A 20,737-nucleotide genomic window follows, 5' to 3' on the forward strand; every position below is an offset into this window, starting at 1 on the left:
AGCTCAGCTCTTAAGATGCAAGTCTGTCAGTGCTCCTGGCCGAATACAGCCCTTCCTTCTTTAACCTGGTGTCTGAGGAATTTTGTCTCTGGCTTGTCCTGCTACAATGCCAGCCACTGGGAGGCTGAGGTACGAGAATGGCTTGAACCTGGGAGGCAGAGGCTGCAGTGAGCCGAGATCACGCTATTGCACTCCAGCCTGGGTGACAGATGCCAGGGCGAGACACCATCTCAAAAAAAAAAAGAACACAAAATTGCCAACACATGAAATCTGGAGAACACATTCCAACAACAGCACCGTACACATCTGTACGTACCTCACAAACCCTGTAAACCTGTCGCATCTCACCGGAGACCAACCCCCGACCACAAAACCCAGACCTGGAATTTTCCCAGGACCAAACCCATCTATATTCTATAACCCCAAACCTCAAAGCCTAACCCTAACCCCAACCCCTACAGTTCAGGGCCCCCCGTCCCTGTGGTTCCAGCTAAAGACAACCTGCCCCCTTGTGGGTTTGCAGGCCCTTTGGTGGGGGTGGGAGCTGGGGGCCACACACAGCTCTCTGAGCCTGAGCCATTTGTTTACTTCCTTCCTTCCTCTCTCCCTCCCTCCCTCCTTCCCTTTTTTTTTTTTTTTTTTCAGCGTCTTGCTCTGTCACCCAGGCTGCAGTACACTGGCACAATCACAGCTAACTGCAGCCTCAGCCTCCCAAGCTCGTGATCTTCCCACCTCATCCTCCGGAGAAGGTGGGACCACAGGAGTGTGCCATCGCACCCAGCTGATTTTTCCATTTTTATTTTGTAGAGATAAGGCCTCCCGATATTGTCCAGGCTTTAAAGTATTTCTTGAAATTGAAGAGGATCTAGAAGTTCTGGCCTCCCGTCAATATCCCTTTCCAAGATGAAACGGAAAATCCTCTAATCAACCCCAGGACACCTTTTCCAGCTCTATTACCATTTCCTTTCGGCAGGCTAGAGTGAGGCTAGGCGAAGAACGGACCTACGTCTGCGCACGGGCGGCTTTGAACTCACTGAGATCTGTAAGAGACTTTTTAAAAATTTCCCACAATGAAAACGAAGTTCCCTCCAGTGAGCCTCGAGCACAGCCAGGGAAGGCAGCTCCTGGGCCACGCCAATGGCCAGGGATGGGAGAGTCTGAGGTGTCCATTCTCCTGTGGATGGGGTCACACGTCAGAACCGCACCACGAACCCCTTTCCTGCCCCTCGGGACCAGGCCGCCACGCCTTCCTTCCCCTCACCTTGACCCTCCCATTATGCCCCACCTGTCCGGATCACGAGGACAGATGGGAAACGGACCAAAAACAGAAACAGCCCTGTCCCTCTCATAAGTACCAGCCCCAGACCCCCTGCTCCACCCTCCGGACCACAGGGAGACCCCATGCAAAGCACACCCAGACCCCCGCTCCTCCGCTCGGGACCATCCCCAGACCCCCGCTCCTCTGCTCGGGGCCACCCCCAGACCCCCGCTCCTCCCCTCGGGACCACCCCCAGACCCCCCTCTTCTCCCCTCGGGACCACCCCCAGACCCCCAGCTCATCCCCTCGGGACCACCCCCAGACCCCCAGCTCATCCCCTCGGGACCACCCCCAGACCCCCAGCTCCTCCCCTCGGGACCACCCCCAGACCCCCCTCTTCTCCCCTCGGGACCACCCCCAGACCCCCAGCTCATCCCCTCGGGACCACCCCCAGACCCCCAGCTCCTCCCCTCGGGACCACCCCCAGATCCCCGCTTCTCCCCTCGGGACCACCCCCAGACCCCCAGCTCCTCCCCTCGGGACCACCCCCAGACCCCCGCTCCTCACCATCCGTCAGGCCGGGTAGCGGGGAGAGGCGTCTCGGGAGGGCTCAGGCCACTCTCCCAGAAGCGAAGGGAGGAAGACAGAGTCACGGGCCGAGCAGAAATCACGCGGGACTCACAGAGACAGCAGCACCGGAGAGGGACGGAGAAGGGCTACAGCCGGCAAAGGCCATGAGGCTTTCTGCAGCCGGCGTGCGGGGAAGGGAGCAGCCGGAGAGTGACGGAGAGCGACGGAGAGTGACGAAGGTAGACGATGCCTGACGGAGAGTGACGGAGAATGAACGGAGAGTGACGGAGAATGAACGGAGAGTGAAGGAGAGCGACGGAGAGCGACGGAGAGTGACGAAGGTAGACGATGCCTGACGGAGAGCGACGGAGAGCGACGGAGAGCGAGGGGGAGTGACGAAGTTAGACGATGCCTGACGAAGAGTGACGGAGAATGACGAAGTTAGACGAAGTTAGACGATGCCTCACGAAGAGTGACGGAGAATGACGGAGAATGAACGGGGAGCGACGGGGAGCGACGGAGAGTGACGGGGAGCGACGGAGAGTGACGGGGAGTGACGAAGGTAGACGATGCCTGACGGAGAGTGACGGAGAGTGACAGAGAATGAACGGAGAGTGACGGAGAGTGACGAAGGTAGACGATGCCTGAGGGAGAGTGACGGGGAGCGACGGAGAGCGACGAGGGTAGACGATGCCTGACGGAGAGTGACGGAGAATGAACGGAGAGCGTCGGGGAGCGACGGGGAGCGAAGGGGAGCGACGCGGAGTGCCTGAGAGTGACGGAGAGTGACGGGGAGCGACGGAGAGTGACGGAGAATGAACGGAGAGCGACGGGGAGCTACGAGGAGTGAAGGGGAGCGACGGGGAGCGAGGGAGAGTGACGGGGAGTGACGAAGGTAGACGATGCCTGACAGAGTGACGAAAGTGACGGGGAGCGACGGAGAGTGAAGGAGGTAGACGATGCCTGATGAAGAGTGACGCAGAGTGACGGAGAATGAACGGGGAGCGAGGGAGTGACGGGGAGTGACGAAGGTAGACGATGCCTGACAGAGAGTGACGGAGAATGAACGGGGAGCGACGGAGAGTGACGGAGAGTGACGAAGTTAGACGAAGTTAGACGATGCCTCACGAAGAGTGACGGAGAGTGACGGAGAATGAACGGGGAGCGACGGAGAGTGACGGAGGTAGACGATGCCTGATGAAGAGTGACGCAGAGTGACGGAGAATGAACGGGGAGCGAGGGAGTGACGGGGAGTGACGAAGGTAGACGATGCCTGACAGAGAGTGACGGAGAATGAACGGGGAGCGACGGAGAGTGACGAAGTTAGACGAAGTTAGACGATGCCTCACGAAGAGTGACGGAGAGTGACGGAGAATGAACGGGGAGCGACGGGGAGCGACGGAGAGTGACGGAGGTAGACGATGCCTGATGAAGAGTGACGCAGAGTGACGGAGAATGAACGGGGAGCGAAGGGGAGCAACGGAGAGTGACGGGGAGTGACGAAGGTAGACGATGCCTGACGGAGAGTGACGGAGAGTGACGGGGAGCGACGGGGAACGACGGAGAGTGACTAAGGTAGACGATGCCTGACGGAGAGTGACGGAGAGTGACGGGGGGCGACGGGGAACGACGGAGAGTGACTAAGGTAGACGATGCCTGACGGAGAGTGACGCAGAATGAACGGGGAGCGACGAAGGTAGACGATGCCTGACGGAGAGTGACGGAGAGTGACGGAGAATGAACGGAGAGCGACGGGGACCGAAGGGGAGCGACGGGGAGCGACGGAGAGTGACGAAGGTAGACGATGCCTGACGGAGAGTGACGGAGAGTGACGGAGAATGAACGGAGAGCGACGGAGAGTGACGAAGGTAGACGATGCCTGACGGAGAGTGACGGAGAGTGACGGAGAATGAACGGAGAGCGACGGGGAGCGACGGAGAGTGACGAAGGTAGACGATGCCTGACGGAGAGTGACGCAGAGTGACGGAGAATGAACGGGGAGCGACGGAAAGCGACGGAGAGTGACGGGGAGTGACGAAGGTAGACGATGCCTGACGGAGAGTGACGCAGAGTGACGGAGAATGAACGGGGAGCGACGGGGAGCGACGGAAAGTGGCGAGAATGGACAGACAGGGACCGGGACTGACGGATACTGACGAAGAGTCACGGAAATGATCCGAGGGCGACAAAGAGGAAGGCGAACTGGCGACCTGAAGCAGGCCGAGCCTAATCGGAGATGACGGAAAGTGACGAAGAGGAACGAGGAGTAAAGAGGGGTGACGAAAAGAGCCGAAGCGGTTGAAGGCGAAGAGCTGAGTGAGGGAAGACCGCAGAGGTGAGCTGCTGCGCTGCGGCGGCCCGTCCCCGACTCGGCGGGACCCCGCGGAGTTCCCAGCCGGGCAGGACGCGAGCGAGGGAGGGCGTGGAGGGCCGTGGGTCCGCCTACCCTGAGGCCGCAGGGCTGGCACCGAGGTGACCGGGTGGGAGGCGCACCGCGGCCCCCTGGCGGCCTCTGCGGGGGCCCAAGCCCGTGTTCTGCGCCCCTCTGCGGGCCTCGGCGCCCAGCCCGGCCCCTGACGCGCACCTGCGGCTCCAGCCAGCGCCCGGGACCGCCAGGCTGAGGAGCGGCGGAGGCTCGCGGCCCCCGGACCCCAGGCCGCGTCCCCGGAGCCCGGCCGAGCCCGAGTGGGGCCCTCGTGCGGACCGAGAGGGCGGCGGAGGGGCCCACGGAGCCCGGCCCAGCCCGCACCGCGCCTGCTGCTGCCACCCGCGGCTGCCTTGGCCCAACCCCGTTCCCGCAGCGGCCCAGCCCCGGGGGGAGCCGGCCCGGGGACACCCGACCCTGCGCGAGCTGCGGGGCCTGGACGGGGCTGCGCGGCGGGGCGGGGCTGGCGCGCTCGCTCCTCTCCCTCCCTCTCTCCCGACGGCTCTGTTCCCTCCTGTGGCGCAGTGTACAGAACACGGAGTTGGCCATGCTGGCCTTCTTCAGGGCGCAGGTCGGTGGGACTCTGAGCACATTGGCGTGGTGCGCCCGGCACCACCGTCGGTCTGCAGAACGTTCGCATCTTTCCATGAACAGCTCTCCACTCCGCCTCCCCCAGCCCGTGACAACCTCCCTTCCACGTTTCGTCTCTCAGTTTGACCTGCTAGGTACTGAGATCTCCTAGGTACTGAGACTTCCTCGGTGCTGAGGTCTCCTCAGTGCTGAGACCTCCTAGGTACTGAGGTCTCGTAGGCACTGAGGTCTCCTAGGTCCTGAGACCTCCTCGGTACTGAGGTCGCCTTGGTGCTGGGACCTCCTAGGTCCTGAGCCCTCCTAGGTACTGAGACCTCCTAGGCACTGCGATCTCCTAGGTACTAAGACCTCGTCGGTACTGAGGTCGCCTCGGTGCTCAGACCTCCTAGGCACTGAGATCTCCTAGGTACTGAGACCTCCTCGGTGCTGAGGTCGCCTCGGTGCTAACACCTCCTAGGTACTGAGGTCTCCTAGGCACTGAGATCTCCTAGGTACTAAGACCTCCTCGGTGCTGAGGTTGCCTCAGTGCTGAGACCTCCTAGGTCCCGAGACCTTCTAGGTACTGAGACCTCCTCGGTGCTGAGGTCGCCTTGGTGCTGAGACCTCCGAGGTACTGAGACCTCGTTGATACTGAGGTCGCCTCGGTGCTGAGACCTCCTAGGTACTGAGGTCTCCTAGGCACTGAGATCTCCTAGGTACTAAGACCTCCTAGGTACTGAGGTCTCGTAGGCACTGAGATCTCCTAGGTACTGAGACCTCCTCGGTGCTGAGACCTAGGTACTGAGGTCTCCTAGGCACGGAGATCTCTTAGGTACTGAGACCTCGTTGATACTGAGGTCTCCTCAGTGCTGAGACCTCCTAGGTACTGAGGTCTCCTAGGCACTGAGATCTCCTAGGTACTGAGACCTCCTCGGTGTTGTGACCTCCTCGGTACTGAGGTCTCCTAGGTCCTGAGACCTTCTAGGTACTGAGACCTCCTCAGTGCTGAGGTCGCCTCGGTGTTGTGACCTCCTAGGTACTGAGGTCTCCTAGGCAAGGAAATCTCTTAGGCACTGAGACCTCGTCGATACTGAGGTCGCCTCGGTACTGAGACTTTCCAGGTACTGAGGTCTCCTAGGCACTGAGGCCTTCCCCTGTCGGAGGTGGGAAACTACTGGGAGGTAGAGCAGAACCAACACCTTCCCCTGAGGGTGGTGGGCTGAGCCGTGTCTTCCTTTCTAGGGGTCTTCTATTCATGCCATCCATGAGAGACCCCCGTACTCTTCTGACGCATTCCCATGTTGCTGAAGACTCAGTGTCGTCTTTGTTACTGTGACGTTGCGTGTTCGCGGTGTGCTGCAGTATTCTGTTTTTCCAGCGTATCCAAGGAGACGTGTAGTGCCTAAGAGCGTGAGTGCTGCGAAAAGGGTGGTTTGTTCCAACCCAAGCTTGACCATGACTGGTTCTCTCATATGGGTCAAGTTCCCTAAACTTCTCTGTGCCTCAGTTTCCTTGGCAGAAGAACAGGGACCGCCGGGCGCGGTGGCTCAAGCCTGTAATCCCAGCACTTTGGGAGGCCGAGACGGGCGGATCATGAGGTCAGGAGATCGAGACCATCCTGGCTAACACAGTGAAACCCCGTCTCTACTAAAAAATACAAAAAACTAGCCGGGCGAGGTGGCGGGCGCCTGTAGTCCCAGCTACTCGGGAGGCTGAGGCAGGAGAATGGCGTAAACCGGGAGACGGAGCTTGCAGTGAGCTGAGATCCGGCCGCTGCACTCCAGCCTGGGCGACAGAGTAAGACTCCGTCTCAAAAAAAAAAAAAAAAAAAAAAAAAAAAAAGAACAGGGACAGTAAATGTACCCGTCTGTGTGAGTGTTCAGGGCTGGGCTTCACTGAAAACTACCTTCCCACAGTCCTGGAGGCTGAGGTCTGAGAACAAGGTGTCCTCAGTCGGGCTGGTTCCTCCCGAAGCCCCTCTCCTCGGCTTGCGGACGCCATCTGGCCTGTGCTTATAGGGTCTTTTCACTGTGCCCAAGTATCCCTGGCACCTCTTCCCTCTCACGAGAACAGCAGGTTGCTTTAGGGCACACTCTGACAGCCTCGGGCTAACACTATGAGGCCAAGTACACTCACATTCTGAGGCACTGGGGTTAGGGCTTCAACATCTACTTCCGAGGCTGGGAGATGATAAATTCCTGTTGACGTACCCACCCGGCTTCTGGGCACTGGTTACAGAGCCCCAGGAAACCAGCCCACAGACACAGTGGTCCCTCCACTTGGCTCTGATCCAGAGTGAAGCCAGTGTGGACTGCCAGCCTTTGGGGAATATGAATGCCCGATGGGAAGGAATTCTTTGTACCGTATCGTTGCCTTCATGTAACTCTGAAGTTGTGTCAAAATAAACATTAATGAAAATTCTCAGCAAAAGTCATACATATTCTTGCCAGGGCGAGACACTAGCTCATGACTGTGTCGCTTCCTTTGTTTTGGGCTCAGTGTTATGAACTGGGTACAGGAACGCCTGCCGTTTACCTCGGGCCTCTCAAAAGCCCAGACAAGCACAGGCAACAAAAGCAAAAACAGACAGATGGTCCAACATTGAGGTTAAACATTTCTGCACGTGAAACAACAGTGTAAAAGAGGAAGGCCTCTTTGCCAGTGGAGACACAGGAAGGCCTCGGTCTCCTGCTGGTCCCTGGGCAATGGACCGTCTTGGTGTAAAACCCGATTGTATGTTCTATTTACTGCGATAGGAGAAAACCGCCTTAGGGCTGGAGGTGAGCTGTGCGTGCTAGTGGCAATGCTGCTCTTTTTTTTTTTTTTTTTTTGAGACGGAGTCTCGCTCTGTCACCCAGGCTGGAGTGCAGTGGCCGGATCTCAGCTCACTGCAAGCTCCGCCTCCCGGGTTCATGCCATTCTCCTGCCTCAGCCTCCCGAGTAGCTGGGACTACAGGCGCCCGCCACCTCGCCCGGCTAGTTTTTTTTTTTTTTTTTTGTATTTCTTAATAGAGACGGGGTTTCACCGTGTTAGCCAGGATGGTCTCGATCTCCTGACCTCGTGATCCGCCCGTCTCGGCCTCCCAAAGTGCTGGGATTACAGGCTTGAGCCACCGCGCCCGGCCAATGCTGCTCTTTAATGCACGAAAATGTTTGTGGGATGTTTGTATTTGCACATCAAAGCACAGCACCTTTCCTTAAACTTATTGATGACACGGAGATCTCTGTTCGCATGTTTTCCTGCTGACCCTCTCCCCACTGTTACCCTATTGTCCTGCCACATCCCCCTCTCCCCTCTCCGAGATGGTAAAGAGATAATGATCAATAAATACTGAGGGAACTCAGAGACCAGTGCGTCCTCCGTATGCTGAGCGCCCGTCCCCTGGGCCCACTTTTCTTTCTCTATACGTTGTCTCTGTGTCTCTTTCTTTTCTCAATCCCATCCCACCTGACGAGAAACGCCCACAGGTGTGGAGGGGCAGGCCACCCCTTCACATATAATGAAATAGGAATCAGCCCTAAAAAGGAAGGAATGGTGAGACAGGCTACCACACGGACTCACCTGCGGGTAACGAGATAAGCCAGACACAAAAGCGCTGTGTGACCCCACTCCTACGAGGTCTCTGGAGGACTCAAATCCATAGACACAGACAGTAGAATGGTGAGTGCCAGGGGCTGGGGGAGGGGGAATGGGGCGCCCTTGTTCGATGAGGACGGAGTTTCTGTTTCGTAAGATGAAGAAGTTGTAAATATCTGTTATACAACAATGCGTATATGATTAACACTGCTGAAATGTATCCTTGAAAATAGTTTAAAGGGGCCGGGCGCGGTGGCTCACGCCTGTGATCCCAGCACTTTGGGAGGCCGAGGCAGGTGGATCACAAGGTCAGGATATCCAGACCGTCTTGGCCAACACGGTGAAACCCCGTCTCTACTAAAATACAAGAAAATTAGCCAGGCGTGGTGGCCTACGCCTGTAATCCCAGCTACTCGGGAGGCTGAGGCAGGGGAATCGCTTGAACCCGGGATGCGGAGGTTGCAGTGAGCTGAGATCGCACCACTGCACTCCAGCCTGGGCAACAGAGCAAGACTCTGTCTAAAAAAAAAAAAAAAGTAGTCGGAAGGGTTAACTTTATATTATCTGGTTTTTACCTCCATTAAACAAAATAAAAGCTGAGTGTGGTAGCTTATCCCTGTAATCCCAGCACTTTGGGAGGCCAAAGCAGGATTACTCGAGCTCAGAAGTTTGAGACCAGCCTGGACAACATGGTGAGACCCCATCTCTGCTAAAAAAAAAAAAAAAAAAAAAAAAAATTTATTTAATTAGCTGAGTGTGATGGTGTGCACCTATAATCCCCAGATACTCAGGAGGCTGAGGCAAGAGGATTGCTTGAGCCTAGGAGGTGGAGGCTGTGGTGAGTCCCGATGGCACCACCGCACTCCAGCCTGGGTGACGGAGTGAGACCCTGCCTCAAAAAAACAAAATTAAATCAAGTAAAATTAAAATAAAAAGGCCAGGCTAATGATTTTTTTTATTAATAAATGTGGGAAGCTTAATTTAACATGATGTCAATAAACGTGATTATGGTTCCAAATTTGGGGTCCCTGGTGAGAGAAAAAGAATAAGATGGGGTCGGCCGCAGTGGCTCACACCTGTCATCCCAGCACTGTGGGAGGCCAAGGTGGGCGGATCTCCTGACGTTGGGAGTTCGAGGCCAACCTGACCCACATGGAGAAACCCTGTCTCTAAAAATACAAAAAATTAGCTGGGCGTGGTGATGGGAGCCTATAATCCCAGCAACTGGGGAGGCTGAGGCAGGACAATAGCTTGAACCCGGGAGGAGGTGCTTGCAGTGAGCTGAGATCGCACCACTGCACTCCAGCCTGGGCAACAAGAGTGAAATGCCATGTCAAATAATAATAATAATAATAATAATAATAATAATAATAAATAAGGTAAAGTGCCTCAGGGTGAAGAATCTGGATACCGCTTGACTGAGGGCCACGTGGGGCCACTTCAGGTCTAGTTTCTGTGGTTTATGGCCTGTGGTGTCTTCCCTTCCCCGGCAGTTCTCCTGGGTGCTGTACTGAAACACTACAACGAGACGGCGTCCCTGCGAGGCTCCCGAGGGAGGGAGCAGGAAGATCCAGGCGGCATCTTGAAGGTACAGCGTGTTCACAAATCTCCCAGGCCACAAGCAAGGAGCCAGCCGGCTCTGAATTCTCCAGCACAGTCAGGGCGCAAGTCAAAGGGCTTCCGATCAGACCTAAAGAGATCCCGCAGGAAGTCCTGACGTTCACAGCAAGCAGGGCTCTGTGCGGGCCAACACGCCGCCCATGGGTGCTCTGGAAAATCACGTGAAGACGGTGCAACGGGGAGAGTTAGAGAGCCCTAAAAGCAAGTCTCAGGCCAGATTCTGCCAGGTGCCTCGTTTGCAAACAAGCCCTAAAGATATCCCCAAAAGATATAGGACGTTATTTGGAAACAGGATACTTGCAGATGTAATCAAGCTGAGATGAGGTCATCCAGGAGTAGGGTAGGCTATAAATCCAATGCGTGGTGTCCTTACCGGAGAAGGGGAAAGACAGAAAACGCACAGAGAGCAGGCCACGTGGAGACAGAGGCAGGGACTGGAGGGAGGCAGCCACACGCCCAGGGACGCCTGGAGCCCCCAAGGAGCTGGGAGAGGCGGGAAGGAGCCTTCCCTAGAGCCTCGAGAGGGAGCGCGGCCCTCTGACTTCTGCCCCCAGCACCGTGAGGATAAATATCTTTTAAGCCCTGTTTGCTGGAGCGGCCCCAGAAAATACACACACCCTTAGAGACCAGACTGGCAACATTTAGAGTCTGCATCGGGACCCCCGAAATCCTCAATCAGTGTGTGGTCCGAGGACGGCTGGAGAGCCACGTCTGGACCATCCCTGTGGCCGTGGCCTGAGCGCCCTGCACCTGAGCGCCGGCCTGCCCCGGGTCTGAAGCTTTCCAGCCTGTGCCTGCGGGGGTGGGAGGGGCTGGTGTCTCTCAGACAACCTCCTGATACTGGTATAAACCAAACATAGAATTCTAAGCCCCTCAGCTGACTGAATGGACCCCCTTTCTGGCCAAGGGGATCCCAAAGGAACCTGAAAAGGTAGCTCAGGCTGTGACAGGAAGAGGGAGTCAGACAGGCCTCGTGATACCATCCTCCCTTTGGAACTCAGGCACAACTGACCAGCATTCGTGTGAAAACAGAGATCGTACCGTGGGCACAACGGACTCGCTGTAGCAATAAGATATCAAATTCCAACCGGACTCTAGTATTATAGAATGAGACCACCACTTCTCCTGTTGTCCTTCCCAGCTTTTCCCTGTCTCCCCTTTTCCCTACTTTATAAGACAGGAGAAGGGGGAGAAAGCAAAAACTTGGAAAGAAACAGAAGATAGGCCGGGCGCAGTGGCTCAAGCCTGTAATCCCAGCACTTTGGGAGGCCGAGACGGGTGGATCACGAGGTCAGGAGATCGAGACCATCCTGGCTAACATGGTGAAACCCTGTCTCTACTAAAAATACAAAAAACTAGCCGGGCGAGGTGGCGGGCGCCTGTAGTCCCAGCTACTCGAGAGGCTGAGGCAGGAGAATGGCGTAAACCCGGGGGGCGGAGCTTGCAGTGAGCTGAGATCCGGCCACTGCACTCCAGTTTGGGCGACAGAGCGAGACTCCGTATAAAAAAAAAAAAAAAAGAAACAGAAGATAAATAGTTAGACGACCTTGGCGCCACCATCTGGCCCTGGCGGTTAAAATAATAATAATAATAATATTAACCCCTGACCAAAACTACTAGTGTTATCTGTAAATTCCCGACATTGTATGAGAAAGCACTGGAAAACTTTATGTTCTGTTAGCTGATGCATGTACCCCCCGTCACATTTTCAATGCTTGCTTGATTTATCATGACCCTTTTACATGGATCCCTTAAAGTTGTAAGCCTTTAAAACGGCCACGTATTTCTTCTTCAGGGAGCTCGGCTCTTAAGACGCGAGTCTGCCGACGCTCCCGGCCGAATAAAAAAGCTCTTCCTTCTTTAATCCGGTGTCTGAGGAGTTTTGTCTGTGGCTCGTCCGGCTACAGTATAGCATCGCATGACAGAGAGCAGGCGTTAAAATACGTCAAAGGCTTTCACCCCGAAACGTATTTCTTTCACGTACTTCAAAATGGCCCTCGAAGCCGTCTGTTGTGGGGGAAGTTTGCTTTCTAAAACTCCTCATCTAAACTCAAGCATTTCTTCATGCTGACGTCAAGTTTTCAGGCAAAGCTTAACTCTTTCAGCCAATTGCCAATTAGGGTGTCTTTAAAATCCACCGATGACTTAGAAGTCTCCACTTTGAGAGACGTCGTCTCGGGGCAGAACCAATATGCACCTTCCCTACACTGGTTTATGCCTCTGCTTATAACTTCTGTCTCCCCAGAACGTATAAAATCAGGCTGGAACCCAGCCAACCCGGGCACGTGTTCTCAGACCCTCCTGAGGCTCCCGAGGTTACTTCTACATTTGTCACGGGCCAGGGTCACTTGTACATTTGGCTCGGAGAAAACCTATTCAAATATTTTACAGTTTGGTTTTTTTGTCAACAGTGGAGACTCCAATGTCACCATTCCTGTTGCTCATTAAGAAGCCACGACTTACACCGTGAAAACCTGTCAGAGGCGTTGGAACAAGAGCGACTCCATCTTGAACGGGCCTGAGGGACTCCATGATGAACGGGGCCTGAGTGACTCCATCTTGAACGGGGCCTGAGCGACTCCATGATGAACAGGGCCCGGGCGACTCCATCTTGAACGTGGCCCGGGGACTCCATCTTGAACGGGGCCTGAGTGACTCCATGTTGAACGGGGCCTGGGCGACTCCATGATGAACGGGGCCTGAGTGACTCCATGATGAACGGGGACTGAGCGACTCCATCTTGAATGGGGCTTGAGTGACTCCATGTTGAACGGGGCCCGGGCGACTCCATGATGAACAGGGCCCGGGCGACTCCATCTTGAACGGGGCCCGGGAGACTCCATGATGAACGGGGCCCGGGCGACTCCATCTTGAACGGGGCCTGAGTGACTCCATGTTGAACGGGGCCCGGGCGACTCCATGTTGACCGGGGCCTGCAGAGGGGACGTGCACGGACTGGGAGCCTCAGGGCCCGGCTCTGCAGCTCTGCAAAGTGCCCAACTGAGTGCCTTTCTGTGCAGCACAGTGTGGTGTAACCCGTGCCTGTGTCTCGTTCCAGGATGTTCTCGTCGCCTCCACTGGATCCTCTGCTTTTTGCTTTTTTCTTTCTTTCTTTCTTTCTTTTTTTTGATCGCCTAGGCTGGAGTGCAGCAGTGTGATCTCAGCTCACTGCAGCCTCCCCCTCCTGGATTCAAGCAATTCTCCTGCCTCAGTCTCCCGAGTAGCTGGGACGACAGGTGTGCACCACCACGCCTCCATAATTTTGTTTTTTTTTTTTAAGTAGAAATGAGGTTTTGCCATGTCGGCCAGGCTGGTCTGGAACTCCTGACCTCCAGTGATCCGCCCTCCTCGGCCTCCCAAAGTGCTGGGATGACACGTGTGAGCCCCCGCGCCTGGCCAGGATCCCCTGCTTTTATGGGCCTCTGCCACGCCCCGTCTCCAGCCCCAGGCAAGCAGTGTCCTGTGCCCTGTGTGTAGCGACTCGTCCGTTCTGGACGTCTCGTGGCAACACAATCGCAGCACAGGTGGCTGTTGGTGTTTGGCGTCTCTCGCTGCCGTGGTGTCTACGAAGCTCCTCTGTGCTGTGGCAGGCCTCCGAGTTTCACACCTGACTATGGATGAAGCCTATTCTCTGCTGTGGACAACTGCGTTTACTTGGTCCATGACTCCACTGCTGGCCCAGGTACCCTCCCGCGTGCGCCCTCCTGCGTTCGCCCTCCCGTGTGTCCTCCCGCGCGCCCTCCTGTGTGCATCCTCCTGTGTTCACCCTCCTGGGAGTGCCTCCTCCCGTGTGCACCCTCCCGTGTGCGTCCTCCCGTGTGGATCCTCCCGTGTGTGCCTGCCAAGTGTGCGTCCCCCCCATGTTCACCCTCCCAGGAGTGCGTCCTCCTGTGTGCCTCCTCCCGTGTGCGCCCTCCCGAGTGTGCGAGTGTGCGAGTGTGCGTCCTCCCGTGTTCACCCTCCCATGTGTGTTTCCCATGCCGTGTGTGTCCTCATGCGTGCCCCGGGTGTGTTGGGGTCTGTGCCGGGGGTGGTGGAGAATGAAAGAACACACAAAAGATAAAGACACACAGAGAACATGGCGGCCGTCCTCAGAGCCTCCGCCTCACTTTATTTATATTTTATAAACTCCACGTCAGTAGAAAGAATGCAGTGCAAAACAAACTTTCTTTTCTCACATGTAACCTTTTACTCAGTTTTTTTGTTTTTATGCTCTTTTTTATCTGCCCGCCTTCTTGGCGCCTACGGGAGTTTATTAAAAGTTTAATTGGAGATACTGTCCTTAAGCCCTATCTATTTTTTAGTATACTGTTTTCAAAGGCCCCTGCACGGATGTTCTGAATTTGTTCATCTGTTCATCTCCTGGGGAGCTCCTGGTTGCTTCTGCTGCTCTGCTTGGATGATGCACCCGGCTGGTGTCCCGGTAACCGCCGCGGAGGTCCTGGAACGTCCCGCGTGGTGCCCACCGCTGAGGAACCTCGTTTGGTCTCCTGGGAGGGCTGCCTCTTCCCGGACTCTCGGCAGCACGGCTCTGCGGCAGGTCAGAGTTCAGCTGTGGAAAAGGCTGGAGTTCTGTGCTGGGGCGGGGGATGTTGCCGGCAGGTGTCCTGTGAGCAGAGTGGGGGCCGCCAGGTCTCTGAGCAGCACCTGCTCCCCTGAGTGCCCCTGCCCTGAGCTTCCCGCTGGCCATGCCTGGTCTGGGGACACGAGGGTCTCAGGGTTCTCCCTGCAGACCTCCACCACTTCTCCCCAGAAGCCAGGGCCAGCCAGAGCATTCGAGGCTCCCTTTAGCCAGGGTCTCCTAGGGGCTCTGGGGATGGAATTTTGGCTGACCCTGTCTCAAAAAATAATAATAATAAAAATAAAAGTGAAACCTTGCATGAAGGAAGCTACTGTATCTCACCAACCAGAAGCCATGCATAGGTTTGTGGATCCATAAAGGCGCCCTTGGAGGAAGCGTGTGGCTGGCGTGCTCACCCTACACATATGATAATTCCTACACCCGGGGTCAGCTGGGGTCAGCCCAGAGCAGCTACTGCCAGGTGCCCAGTGAGTGGCCCAGGTCCCCAGCCCCACGGCCTATCTGGAGACCAAGGTGGCTCCATCTGACAAGACATTTCCCACAGAAAATACCAAGATACACGAAGGCCAAACACATTTAAGAAATGACACCCGGCTGGGCGCGGTGGCTCAAGCCTGTAATCCCAGCACTTTGGGAGGCCGAGACGGGCGGATCACGAGGTCAGGAGATCGAGACCATCCTGGCGAACACGGTGAAACCCCGTCTCTACTAAAAAATACAAAAAACTAGCCAGGCGAGGAGGCGGGCGCCTGTAGTCCCAGCTACTCGGGAGGCTGAGGCAGGAGAATGGCGTAAACCCGGGGGGCGGAGCTTGCAGTGAGCTGAGATCCGGCCACCGCACTCCAGCCTGGGCGACAGAGCCAGACTCCGTCTCAAAAAAAAAAAAAAAAAAAAAAAAAGAAAAAAGAAATGACACCATCGGGGCATTCGGAACTGGGAGGGAGTACACTTCTGCTGTTTTAAGCTCTCGGTTTGCCGTTATCTGTTACAGCAGCCCGGGGACAAAGGCTTGTCTCCAACTCCTGACCTCGTGGGCCTTGACTGGGCCCATCTCTGAGGACCAGGAGGCGTCTGCACAGCGTCAGTGTCTGCAGCTCGGGCCGCCCAAGCGCCTGGGACCCTCCTTCTGGGTCCCCAATCTCAAAGCCTCTGCGACACCTGCAGCCTAGGACCCTCGGTCCCTCCACGCCTCCCTCGGGGCCCTCGACCCCAGGCAGCTCCCCAGGCAGCTCCCCAGGCAGCTCAACCACCAGACCCACACGCCACGGAGCCTCGGTCCCTCCATGCCCTGTGGAGCCTCGTAAAGCCACACACACTTGGGGAGCCTGTGTCTCCCCCACCCTACAGGACCTGGGTCCCCTTACCCCCATGCCCCATGGAGCCTCTTCCACTCCTGTCCTACCCGCGGCCCACAGACTCTCTCTTCCACCCCTCACCCCCCACCCCCTTGCCCCACCGAGTCTCTGTTCCCCTCCATGGCCCACTGAGCTTGCATTGCCACACCTCCCATGCGCCACAGATCCTGTGTCCCCCGCCTACACCCCACAGACCCTGTTCCCCTCCATGCCCCCTGGAGCCTGCATTCCAAAGTGCTGGGCTTACAGGCGTGAGCCATCGCCAGGCTACTTTTTGGATTTTCAGTAGAGACGAGGTTTCGCCACGTGGGCCAGGCTGCTCTTGAACTCCTGACCTCAGGTGACCCACCTGTCTCCATCCCCTGAGGCGGGCAGGTGGACAGGAGGGTGGGGAGTCCGGGAGCTCGGATGCAGGAACCACAGGAGGCCCCGGCTGCTCGCTGCTGCCACCATGAGGCCAACGCCAGGTTATTGTATGAATCGAGCTGCTTTCGTCTGCTGTGAGATTTACCACAAGACAAAGCTTTAAAAAATACTTTGGCCGGGCGCGGTGGCTCACGCCTGTCATCCCAGCACTTTGAGAGGCTGAGGTGGGCGGATCACAAGGTCAGGAGTTTGAGACCAGCCTCGGCAACCTGGTGAAACCCCATCTCTACTAAAAATACAAAAATTAGGCCGGGCGCGGTGGCTCACGCCTGTAATCCCAGCACTTTGGGAGGCCGAGGCGGGCGGATCACAAGGTCAGGAGATCGAGACCACGGTGAAACCCCGTCTCTACTAAAAATAGAAAAAAATTAGCCGGGCGCAGTGGCGGGCGCCTGTAGTTCCAGCTACTCGGGAAGCTGAGGCAGGAGAATGGCGTGAACCCGGGAGGCGGAGCTTGCAGTGAGCCGAGATCGCGCCACTGCACTCCAGCCTGGGTGACAGAGCGAGACTCCGTCTCAAAAAAAAAAAAAAAAAAAAATTAGCCGGGTGTGGCGGCAGGTGCCTGTCATCCCAGCTACTCCGGAGGCTGAGGCAGGAGAATCGCTTGAACCCGGGAGGCGGAAGCCGCAGTGAACTGAGATTACACCACTGCACTCCAGTCCGAGAGATAGAATGAGACTAGGTCTCAAAAAAAAAAAAAAAAAAAAAAAAATGAACAATAGGGTCTCGAGCCGCAGCTCATGAAGTCCAGGGATGGGCTTTGGGGTGACACTGCGTGTGGGTTTCCAAGCAGCTTTCTGGGACACAGAACGTCTTGGGAATCAACAGGGAAAATGGTTCTGGGCAAGCTCCGGCCGTGATGTGGACCTGGGGTTCCGGGGCCCTGTCTTCTGGGCCGGCCGGGCCCCTTGGCACCTGTGCCCTCTGGCGATGGACGTGCCCCGGCCTTGGCAACGCGTCTCCATTCTTCCCACCGCCGGCACGTGGAGCACGGCCTGTGCCTGGGACGAGGACGCTGGAGGCTTCTGTGGAATCTGAGCCGCTCCCTTCCAAGGCCGGCACCTGCTGTCCTTTGACCTTGGGGTTCCTGCCCGAGCCACGGCTGTGACCTGGTGCCCCCCGGAGCTGGGTTTCCTTTATCCTCCTTGGATAAAGACACACCACCACAGAGCTGCTATTGCAGCCGGCGTGTCCTTATTCCTCACCGGAGGGGAGTTTTCCGGGACAATTTGGTGGGTTAGGGGGTCAGAAAGTGGGCAGTGCTGATCGCCTGGGTCAGAGATGAGGTCACAGGGACTCAAAGCTGAGTCAGTTCCTGGGTGGCGGCCACAGACCAGAGGAGCCGGTTGGTACCAGCTGCCCCGTCCAGCGCGGGGACATATCTCAGCACGACCGTCGCTTTCACAAGAGGGATGTCTCCCCAGGAGCAATTCGAGGACGGCCAGAGTCTTGGAGCCTTCAGCGGCCTGAGTCCGAATCCATCGTTTCCAATCCAGCGGCTAATTTGTTAGTCCTGTAAACACAGTCTCGTCCCCGGGCAAGAAGCAGGTTTGCTTTGGGAAAGGGACTATTATCGTGTTTGTTTCCAAGCTAAACGACTATAAAGCAAGTTCCTCCCAAAGATACTGTGGCCGACACCCTGGAGGGAGGAAGGACAGCTGGGAGGTTCGAAGCAAGACGGACTCAGTGAGGTTCAGACCCCTTCACTGTCCGGATGTGCTCACGTACGATTTTGGCGGGCCGGGCGCAGGGGCTCACGCCTGTCATCCCACCACTTCTGGGAGGCTGAGGGGGGGGTGGATCACAAGGTCAGGAGTTCAAGACCAGCCTAGCCAATGTGGCGAAAGCCCGTCTCTACTAAAAATACCAAAACTAGCCGAGTGTGATGGCAGGTGCCTGTGGTCCGAGCCACCCAGGAGGCTGAGACAGCAGAATGGCTTGAACCCGGGAGGCGGAGGTTGCAGTGAGCCGAGATCGCGCCACCGCCCTCCAGCCTGGGGGACAGAACGAGACTCAGTCTCAAAAAAAATTGTTTTTGCAAAAGCAGTTTCAAGCCCAGGGAGAACAGTCTTTTCCTGTGGGACCTGCCTGGACCGGCTTGCCAGCTCCCTCCCTGCAGGATGCCAGGAGTGGGGGTCTCTGGGGGTTACCATGCAGGCCCCACCTGTTCCTGGGGGCTGCCTAGAGGGCCCCCACTCAGGGGCAGCCGAGGGCCTCAAAGGGGCAGCCGAGACGCCAGTTCCTGCTGGGGTCCGTTGAGGTTATCCGTAGTTAATTGTTATCTAAAAGGTGATGCAAGCTTGTTTTCAAAACGCAAACAGGCCGGTGAAGTGGCTCACGCCTGTCATCCCAGCACCTGGGGAGGCCGAGGTGTGGGGATGGCTTGAGCCCAGATTTAGAGACCAGCCCGGGCAACACAGCCAGGTCCTGTCTCTCCAACAAATAATCATTATAAATACATAAAAATAAAAATGCCCCAGTAAAGATGTTTATAAAGTAAAAAAAAAAAAAAAAAAAAGGAAAAGAATCTCTTTTCTTACCTCCTCTATTCTTCAGAAAAGGGAACCTATTCATACCCAATACTTATTTTTAATCATTCAATTTGCAATTTAATCCCTGAATTTTGCATTCAGTTTGCATATTTAGTTTTAATCGTGCAATGTGAAATTATATAATGTCAACTTACCCGTTTCAAAGTGTGCACTGGAGTGGCGTTTAGTGCAATCACAATTTGGCAGGATTTTTATTTTTATTTTTATTCTTTTTTAGATAGCCTCTCTCTGTAACTCCATCACCCAGGCTGGAGTGCGGTGGTGCGATCTCGGCTCACCACAACCTCCACCTCCTGGATTCAAGCGATTCTCCTGCCTCAGCCTCCGGAGTAGCTGGGACTACAGGCGCCGCCACTACGCCCGGCTGATTTTTGTATTTTTAGTAGAGACGGGGTTTCACCGTGTTGGCCAGGCTGGTCTCGAACTCCTGACCTCGTGATCCACCCGCCTCGGCCTCCCAAAGTGCTGGGATGACAGGTGTGAGCCCCCGCGCCTGGCCCTGCAACCTGTTTTATCAGCAGGATCTTTGGGACCTGTATCCGTGTCAACCTCTTATGTGGTCCTATGACTGGGAAGCCCAGGAAAGTAGCCCAAGAAGGAGCGGCTCCGGTTTGAACCCCTCTGACATTAGCAGCTACTGTTTGCACAAGCAAAAAAATAAAAGCAGCAGATTCTTTCATCAGGGTCCCGTTTGAAGTTTCTCTCTGGGTTATTGTAACTTCCTTTTCTTTTTTTTCTTTTCAGACAGTCTCGCTCTGTCACCCAGGCTGGAGTGCAATGGCGCGATCTCGGCTCACGGCAACCTCTGCCTCCCAGGTTCCCGCTATTCTCCTGCCTCAGCCTCCCGAGTACCTTGGACTACAGGTGCACGCTGCCTCGCCCAGTTTTTTTTTTTTTTTTTTTTTTTGTATTTTAGTACAGACGGGGTTTCACCATGTTGTCCAGGCTGGTCTCCAACTCCTGAACTAGGCTCAGTCCCAAAGTGCTGGGATTGCAGGCGTGAGCCACCGCGCCCGGCCTGGTGACGGTTTTAAAGAAGTCACAGCTCAGAACACAGCAGCTTCGGGAATCGCACCTGCGGATGAGTTCACGTGGCCTCCAGTCTCGGCTCACGCAGCTGTGATCTCAGCCCGTCACGGCCCGGCCTGAGGCCCCGTGAGCCGCCGGCTGCCCGGTGCTGTTGGAAACCTGTGTCCGGGGCTCCCAGGTTTGTGCCTCTGTTCCCGGCGATGACCCACAGGGACCCTCTGTTGGTCACACTGTAGCCTCCTAGAAACCCTCCCTTCTCGCTCTAAACCACCGGTGAGAATTGCCGGAAACAGGATGGGATAACGCTCTGGGCCCAGTGAAGGTGGTGGCCGCGGGTCCGTCTATCTGCTGCATTCCTGACCAGGACCCCATAAATCATCCAACCTTTCATCTCTGCGTCGGGGGCGCCTTCAGGCCGCAGACCCGGGACTGGCAAATAATCAAAGCTTTATCTCCGTCTGGTGTCTCTCCTAGCGTGGGAGGGTTGCTCCCCATCCTGAATATTCGAAACTCAACCCCGCCTCATGTGATTTTCTAGTGGAGAAGAGAATTTTCCATTCCGGGAAGCACCTGGACCAAGGGCTTCCGTGCCCGGCCTTGGGAGGGGTTTGCAAACACCCCTTGCCGGGCACAAGGGCACGGTCAACAGGGAAGTCCCAGCAATTGACAGGGGCTCACTCTGGGCCCACTTCACTCAAGCACCATTCACAACCCTCGGCAAGCAGGAAAGAGGCAGCGCCGAGGCTTGGACCCCACGTCCCTCCACCCACATG

The 20,737-nt window shown here is 56.1% G+C and overlaps 3 long non-coding RNA genes across 6 annotated transcripts; 2 read left to right on the forward strand and 1 right to left on the reverse strand.

Annotated features, from left to right (window-relative positions):
- Positions 1–793: 793 nt before the first annotated feature.
- LOC144338438 (uncharacterized) lies at positions 794–2,040 on the reverse strand. Its single transcript, XR_013412606.1, has 2 exons — positions 1,826–2,040; positions 794–1,174 (listed from the first exon to the last, which is right to left on the reverse strand). It is a non-coding gene; the product is annotated as an uncharacterized LOC144338438 (long non-coding RNA).
- A 411-nt stretch (positions 2,041–2,451) lies between these two features.
- On the forward strand, positions 2,452–16,663 carry LOC144338437 (uncharacterized). 4 transcript variants are annotated; one of them, XR_013412605.1, is made up of 3 exons: positions 2,452–2,723; positions 13,079–13,702; positions 14,341–14,893. It is a non-coding gene; the product is annotated as an uncharacterized LOC144338437 (long non-coding RNA). The 4 variants fall into 4 exon arrangements; XR_013412603.1 differs by lacking the exon at positions 2,452–2,723 and adding an exon at positions 15,594–16,663 and having other exon boundaries at positions 12,516–13,702; positions 14,341–14,560; XR_013412604.1 differs by lacking the exon at positions 2,452–2,723 and adding an exon at positions 15,597–16,663 and having other exon boundaries at positions 12,581–13,702; positions 14,341–14,560.
- Positions 16,664–17,790: 1,127 nt separating this feature from the next.
- On the forward strand, positions 17,791–19,767 carry LOC144338440 (uncharacterized). Its single transcript, XR_013412608.1, has 2 exons — positions 17,791–17,931; positions 19,680–19,767. It is a non-coding gene; the product is annotated as an uncharacterized LOC144338440 (long non-coding RNA).
- Positions 19,768–20,737: the final 970 nt, after the last annotated feature.

Source organism: Macaca mulatta, chromosome X (genome assembly GCF_049350105.2).
Source record: "Macaca mulatta isolate MMU2019108-1 chromosome X, T2T-MMU8v2.0, whole genome shotgun sequence".
Taxonomy (NCBI): Eukaryota; Metazoa; Chordata; class Mammalia; order Primates; family Cercopithecidae; genus Macaca; species Macaca mulatta.